The sequence below is a fragment of the Mizuhopecten yessoensis genome, unplaced genomic scaffold (assembly GCF_002113885.1).
Source record: "Mizuhopecten yessoensis strain PY_sf001 unplaced genomic scaffold, ASM211388v2 scaffold10007, whole genome shotgun sequence".
In the NCBI taxonomy this organism is placed as follows: domain Eukaryota; kingdom Metazoa; phylum Mollusca; class Bivalvia; order Pectinida; family Pectinidae; genus Mizuhopecten; species Mizuhopecten yessoensis.
In genome coordinates, this window is record NW_018408332.1 from 337176 (window position 1) to 345181 (window position 8006).

The window sequence follows — 8006 nt, forward strand, 5'->3', positions numbered from 1 at the left end:
AACAGAATTCAAATTAAATGGACACAACTTGGGACTAAAGGGAACCTACATGTGAAGTTTGAGAAACAGCCTTCCAGTACTTCTCAAGAAATAGCGATAACAATCTTCAACTGTCAAAATCCAAGATGGCTGCCTGTTGAATGGGCACACCTAGGGACTAAGGGGAACCAGACTACATGTGACATTTGAGAAATATCCTGCCAGTACTTCTCAAGAAATAGCGATAACAAGGATTGTTCACGGACGGATGACAGACAGACGATTTGAATAGCCCACCATCATCAGATGGTGGGTATGGTGGGCTAAAAAGTCCAGTTTCCCAGAATCCCCATTTTCCAGAGTCACTGGAACATAATGTGTTATGGTATTCAAGAAATGATGGTGTGTTGAAATTGAAATAACTATATATACCAAGTTTGGTTAAGGTTGGACAAGTATTTTTGAGCAATGGATCTATAAATTCAAAACTTTGAAGTCAAATCAAAAGTGACACCATATAAGTCTTGCTTCCACATCCAACAATGATATAACTCACTGGCAACTTCACGAACATATCTCATAAAGGCTGAGTATACTGCTCCCTCTAGGATCCTGCTGTTGGAACCTGTCTCTGAAAACTTCAGCTTCAAATAAAGTGTCAACTTACTGTAAGCTTTCTGTTGGCTGGTCTCAGAAGGAAGATAAATGCAGGGACACGATTACCAATCTACAAAGACATATATATATAATATGTACAGTTGAGCATTAGAAGTAGCATTTTTAAAAGAAATATAACCATAACTTGTATATGATTTCTGTTTTAAACAGATTATAAGGGATACAAACCTTATTGTAGTTATATGTATGAATTAAAACAAGAGGGCTGTCTGTCGGCCATTCTGATCAGTCCTAAAATCAAACGTACAATAATTCATTAAGTATTTCTTTAGACAGTGATTAATACACACAGATGGATCACTGATGATGAGCTATTTGAACAGCTCAGAATCCAATGATGTGGTCTAAAAATATTTAATCAGTTTTACCATTTTACTAAAAATTACCTGATAAATTCCAAGCTCATCCTCAAATTTTGAATACAGCGAGAACTTGATTCTCATCAGAGAACATTTCATTCAATATATCATGTGGAATGAAGTTAGGTAAAGTACAATTCTGCAGGATGCTAAGACCTGAAACATAAATAGAGACAAATAAACCTACCTTTTTATATATAAACTTTGTTAGGTGTATCATATACTCCTGATCGAGACTTTCATTTTCATGCCATGTAACCTTTCAAGTAGGTCAATGTCATATCTTTTAACAAACTTGGTGCCCCTTTATTCCAGCATACTCCAGTTCCAATATCATGACCCTGTGAGTGTGAGTCGGGGGCACTGACTCTCAGTTATTCAGAAGTTGTTAACAAAATTTTAACACATTTGACCCCTGTGACCTTGAAAGTAGGTCCAGGTCAATCATTCCAGTAGGCTACTTGTCCAATATCATGACCCTGGGCCTCCGGGTATGAATCAGAATTTGTTTAATCTCTAGCTCATTGGACAGTCAGGTGGGCTATTAAATATAAGGTCTTACCGAATATCTTATTAGGCCTCTTTCTAATAAAATTAAACAAAAATATAAATCAGTTTTCATACTTCTTAAGTTCGATCCATTTGCTTTTGTATATCGGGATAGGCCCAAATAAACCAAGACTGTAACCAACTGTCGAGATCCTGTGCTATCACAAACCTGGTTATGCAGACTACTCATTACTCGTAACCCCCCCCCCCTCACTTATTGTAATTAAGTTGATGATTTTTAGCTCACCTGGTCCGAAGGACCATGGTGAGCTTATGCCATACCACAGCGTCCGTCGTCCGTCCGTCAACTTTTCCTTTAAAACGCTACTAGTCATGAACAGCCAAGTAGATTTTGACTAAATTTGGTCTGGAGCATCCTTAGGCCAAGGGGACTCAATTTTGTATAAATGGTGGGTGTGGCCCCCCTTGGGGCAGAGGGGCGGGGCCCAATAGGGGAAAGAGAGGTAAAACCTTCAAAATCCTTCTTCTACCATAGGGATTAAGGAATTTTATCCTTATTAAGTCTGGAGCATCCTTGGGCCAAGGGGACTCAGTTTTGTATAAACCGTGTGTTTGGCCCCCTAAGGGCCTGAGGGGCGTAGCAAATTTTTCTTTAAAATCCTTCTACTTCTGTAGGAATGGTCCATATTTGGTGTTGAGCATCCTTGGGTTAAGGGAAACCAATTTTGTATAAATGGTGGCTCTGGCCCCCTTGGGGGCTGAGGGGCAGGGCCCTATATGGGAAATATAGCAAATTCTTAAAAATCATTCTTCTTCTGTAGGAATGACAGGATTTATTACATATTTAGTCTGAAGCATCCTTGGGTGAAGGGGAACCAATTTTGCATAAACCATGGGGCTTACCCCCCAGGGGCCTGAGGGGCGGGGCCCAGCAGGGGAAACATAGCATTTTTTTCTTTATAATTCTCGTTCTTCTGTAGGAATGAAAGGATTTGGTCCATATTTGGTGTCGAGCATCCTTGGGTTAAGGGAAACCAATTTTGTAGAAATGGTGGGTCTGGCCCCCTTGGGGGCTGAGGGGCAGGGCCCTATATGGGAAATATAGCAAATTCTTAAAAATCATTCTTCTTCTGTAGGAATGACAGGATTTATTCCATATTTAGTCTGAAGCATCCTTGGGTGAAGGGGTACCAATTTTGCATAAACCATGGGTCTTACCCCCCAGGGGCCTGAGGGGCGGGGCCCAGTAGGGGAAACATAGCATTTTTTTCTTTATAATCCTTCTTCTTCTGTAGGAATGAAAGGATTTGGTCCATATTTGGTGTGGAGCATCTTTGGGTAAAGGGAAACCAATTTTGTATAAACGGTGGATAGGGCCCCCCCTGGCACCTGAGAGGCGGGGCCCAAAAGGGGAAATAGAAGTAAAACCTTTAAAATCCTTCTTCTACCAAGGGATTAAGGGATTATATCCTAATTTAGTCTGGAGCATCATTGGGCCAAGGGGACTCAATTTTGTATAAGCAGTGGGTGTGGTCTCCCAGGGGCCAGAAGAGCGGGACCAAATAGGAAATAGAGGTAAAACCTTTAAAATCCTTCTTCAACCATCGGGATTAAAGGATTTTATCCTTATTTAGTCTGAAGCATCCTTGGGCCAAGGGCTCTCAATTTTGTATAAACGGAGGGTATGACCCCCCTAGGGGCATAGGGATGGGGCTCTGTTTAAAGTTTGTTCTCGCTATATCTCAAGTACTGGATGGATCTTTCTGAAATTTCATATGTACTTACAGCACCTACCATGGAGTGCTATATCTTTACTTCATACCAATTATTTTAAACATATTCAGGTGAGCGATACAGGCCCTCTGGGCCTCTTGTTTACGATTTCTTCTGATAAAGTTACTTCCGCCAGAGAAATATAGCACAGTTAAGTATATGAACGATATATATATATATATATATATATATCGAGGCAACTTAACGACAGGTTAAATTTTCTAATTGAGGTCATACAGCAGAGTTTCGGACTATGGGACCTTGGGACCGATNACCAGAGAAGTATAGCACAGTTAAGTATATGAACGATATATATATATATATATATCGAGGCAACTTAAATTTTCTAAATGAGGTCATACAGCAGAGTTTCGGACTATGGGACCTTGGGACCGATAGTGCCTTCGGACTATAAGGAGGTCACCAGCTGAACAGTATGAAATATTTTTGTACATTTAAGAATCAACAGGAAATATGCCTAACGAAGCAATAAAATTGCATTCCAAGCAGAAATTATAAGTGAACAGCGTACACGGTGTATTTACCAAGTCAACTGCATAAATCTATGATCCAGTAAGCATTCAGTTGAGATTCCCCAATTTGGGTTGTTCCAGTATTTACATTGAAAACATTAGATTTGACCCCTTATTATGTAGCAACAAGCAATTTTCGTGCATATCATTATCGTATCTATTTGTGACATATAAGAGGCCATTATTAATTATCGGGTATATTGATTTCAATGTACCCGCTAGGAATCGAACCCAGGACCTCTGGCTTGCTAGTCTGATTCTCAATCGATCGAGCTAAAGTTTGAGACACACATAAATATGTGTGTAGTATTTCCTTTTCAGGATAAATACAACTTGTCACTGCTGTGTGTGTTGGCTCGTTTTCAAAATCATTATATGATAAATAAGCTATATTTAGGCGGTCTAATTTTAAATTGACCAGGGATATTCCCACCAATTTCACTTGTCCAAACTGACTGCATGAGAGATATTTTGATTCTGTCAGATAATACTTTGAAAATTCATTAAAAAGGGTTCTCAAAAGGTACAGAACAGACAGAAATTTTCTGAAAGTCAAACTTGTGCGGAATATACCTTTACTTAAAACACCAGTGTTAATCTGGTTTACATTTGGACAATGGACACCTTACCTTTGTACCTCTTGAGTGCTTCTTGGAAGCATATACGGTCACCAATTGTCTCCAAACCAAGGGTTTGTAATGAGGCGTTTGTTGACATAATCTAATATCTGTCAATTTGTTTCCATGTGGTAGTGCCATTACTGACATCGACAGCCCCTACAAAAGTGAGAATACTTATTTTGCTTTGACATGAAATTTTTATTTTTACAAACAAATTCTGTACATTATTGGGCTTACGGGGGAAGTAATTTCTGGCTGATTCTTTCCCCCATCAGTATTGGTTAATAGGGGAGACTATTGGTTATATTATACCCCCATCCCCCACAGTATTAGTTAATAATGGAGACCATTGGTTATATTAGTTACTCCCCCCCCCCCCCCCCCCCCTAGTATAAGTTAATAAGGGAGACCATTGGTTATATTAGTTACTCCTCCCACTGCCGAATCCCTCTCTTTATTGGTTAAAAGGGGAGACCATTAGTTATGTTAGTTACACACACACACCACCCTAGTATTGGTATATAAAGGGAGACAATTATTGGATTGTTAGTAAACTTATTGTTTTGTGGGGCGGCTCCCTCAGTATTTTCCCCTGTTTACTAATACAGGGGGGAGGGGGAGAGAATCAACTAGCCAATAGTTTTCCCCCATGTTACTAATGAAGAGAGGGGGGAAGAATCAGCCAACCAATAGTTCCCCCTTTTTTTAAAATCAATTCCATGGGGGAAAGAATCTGCCTGCAAATAACCCTCCTGCTCCCTCCCCTCTCCACCCACAAATCAATGCCAATTAAGGGGGTAGAGAACCAACCAGACAGTTGTTCCCCCTCCTTAAGAATCAATATCAGGGGGAAAATCTGTTGCTAATAGTTTGTCCCTCCCTAAAAATCAATTCAAATAAAATAAAGAGAGGGGAAAAAATCATCTAGTTGTTATTTTCACTGAGAGGGTGGGTGGAAGGGTGGTAAGAAGTGGCTGTTACATCAGGACCTCCGAACAACTATAGACGGACGCTCTAACTGTTTTTGAGCTAGGCCTGCCGGCCACCGCCATCCAGCCAAGTCATATTCTGCTACACGCCAGGGGAGACCAAGATGAACAGTTTTGATATATCATACCGTGCCAAGAAAATCAGCTTTCTCTATTTTGAACAAGTCTATTGCCGTTTTTGAGATCATTCACGGTCATGCGTCTCAATCGTCCACTACCAGTTACCCTCACCATTGATATCTCTATACAGAGACGTATAGGAAAGTCTGTGTTATATACGTCTCTGCTAGATCTATACTTACAAAAGACTATGCACAGCTTCGGTAGCACTTTTCGTCAGAAATGGCGGTAGTAACGTGGCAGAAAAACGCCCCGGTGAAAAGTTCCGTTTACTTCGGATTCGCGGAGACGCTTGTCAGAATCGTATCCAACGTATAACCATAGACCTAAATTAACGGGACCTTTACTTTAGGTCTCTGGTATAACGTAGTTGTACAATAATATAATGAAGTTGTGCAATCATCATGATGTTTGTGAATAATATGATGACGGAATGGTATAATGATAAAATATCGAATAATATAACGATGACACTAAATCATATAATGACGAAAGCATATAATATGATATTGAAACTAAATAATATAACGATAAAATTCAATCATATATACAACCAAATCATATAACGACAACAGCGTATAATAGAGTGCGTCCGTATATGTTCGTACACCTTTGGACAAGATCGCTAATCACATCGCTTCTATGCACCTTTCCGTAAGAACCAAAGGACTCCTCAGTGAAAAGCTCTAATGTTCGGGTTAATTTTCACTCTCTGGCTTCATTCATCAGTTTATACTATTTGAAGAATAAAAGTTGGAGGCGGGTAAATCCGTACAGAACCGTGTAAGTTCGTACACCTTTTCCGGAAAGTTCGTACACCACATTAAAGCATCGTTATTTCTGTGTATCAGACGATATAAACTCGTTATATTGACGTAATAAATGTATATTTTGAAAGTTAACGATAATTGATAAAATCAGAGTGATCTAGACTCGTTAATAACAATAAAAAATATAAACTATCGATCACTGAGTAGGCCTAATCGTTGAATTTTTTCACGATAATCGATACACGTTGGATATCTGGCTCATTTGTTATGCCCTGATGAGGCCACGGGGCCAACGACAGGAGACGCATACAATGAAAGTAAGCCAGGAAAATTGTAGTTGTTAATTTATCGAATAAGTGTAAGCATGGAAAGGATATAGACTAGTCTCCGAGTATATTTCTTATCTGAGGCTGTGCCCATTAGTCGAAATGTGTTGAGCCTGTTACATATAGTGTACATTACTTTTTTACGTGTAGTTGTCCGACTAAACAAAATTGAAATGTTTATGGAAGTTCCACTTCCGAATGTGTGCACACACTTTCGAGAACCGATGTAATGCTATAGCTTGATTTGAAGACTGGTTCTTCTCCTTCAATTTAAGACCATGTATGCTCAAATCCACGAAATACCGCCGATGTTACAGCAGTTAGAAACTAAAAAAATATGTGTATTTTCGCCATGGACGAGTTCATTACATTTCTATTTTAAGTGTATAAGTATTTTTTCTCAGTCACGACAGGTGCCTATATAGCTAGCTGTGACAAAGACACTCATTATAGGTTGCGGGTCTCTTTAGGGAGTTGGAGCAGTTTGAAAGTACATGTATAACCAGTAATGTTTCAGAAAGTGTTAAAACTACAAACGTATCTTGACTGCATAGCATAATAAACAAGCTTCCAGTTTTACAACCGATAGGTCACCATATTCTAGAAAGACAGAAGAAACCAAAAATATATTAAATCTATGTTATTTTATTATTTGATAGATTAATATAAATATACTATATACTAATAATACATGTTCTATTGTTAGAGAAAGTAAAAGTTGAAAAACTAAAATAGCAAAGTTCTAAAATGGGAATTGTTGTGGAACGCGTACGAGTTGGGATTGTATATTCTATACTATGCGACTAGTCAATAATGAAGAAGACAAGAGAGAAGCTGAAGGACAAAAGAATCAACCAAATAGAATCTAAGAGTTGTGGCAACATTTGGTGCCGCTGGAAAGATAGATGGCACAAGAAACCTACCGTCATCTGGGCATTATGGGTTTGGTAGCCCAACAGGAAGCCATTGAAACGTACACGTTTAAATCAGCAACAACAACACACACAAAAAACACGATATTGAGTAGAAAAAAACAGGATATTTCTAAGAACGTCATCATCCGAATATAAGACAGCAACAGTCATACAGGGGCTCAAACAGGAAGTGAAAATGGTCACACCACAGTCACATGGCCCGACAGTGACAACAACACGAACGTCTAAGTACGGCTGATTTGTTTCGAACTCACCTTTTACATTTTTTTTATGGAGCGGAGATTGTCAGAACGTCCTTGTATCCTGGAAAGTTTATAGCACAATTCAAGGTGCGTGATTATGAGCAAAGAACAACTTCTCCAGCAGTTCAAGAGGAGGCACAACCACAGTTATACTTATGATATGGTGTTACTA

General features: G+C 39.1%; 1 long non-coding RNA gene across 1 annotated transcript; it reads right to left on the reverse strand.

Annotated features, from left to right (window-relative positions):
• Nucleotides 1–354: 354 nt before the first annotated feature.
• On the reverse strand, nt 355–5872 carry LOC110459284. Its single transcript, XR_002463879.1, has 4 exons — nt 5744–5872; nt 4462–4608; nt 1044–1172; nt 355–706 (listed from the first exon to the last, which is right to left on the reverse strand). It is a non-coding gene; the product is annotated as an uncharacterized LOC110459284 (long non-coding RNA).
• Nucleotides 5873–8006: the final 2134 nt, after the last annotated feature.